Source organism: Mustela nigripes, chromosome 15 (assembly GCF_022355385.1).
Source record: "Mustela nigripes isolate SB6536 chromosome 15, MUSNIG.SB6536, whole genome shotgun sequence".
Taxonomy (NCBI): Eukaryota; Metazoa; Chordata; class Mammalia; order Carnivora; family Mustelidae; genus Mustela; species Mustela nigripes.
This window is the reverse complement of record NC_081571.1, coordinates 468914-469170: the sequence shown is the minus strand read 5'-3', so window position 1 is coordinate 469170 and position 257 is coordinate 468914.

Here is a 257-nt window from a genome sequence, read left to right as displayed (position 1 = left end):
GTGTATCCTCCCCCTGAAATCCCAACTTAAAAATGTAGGCACATCAGACTCAGGATACAGAGCAGGGATGTTGGTTGAGAGGAGCTCAGAAGGTAAATCCTGTATTTTTAGACCTTCCATAGAAAAACAAAATGATGAGGCAAAAAAAAAAAAAAAAAAAAAGAAAAAGAAATTAATTGAATTCACATCTCTTTTTTGTGTGCCCTATGCTCTGCATTCTAGAGAAACTCAAATTTATTAAAATACAACAATTAGAC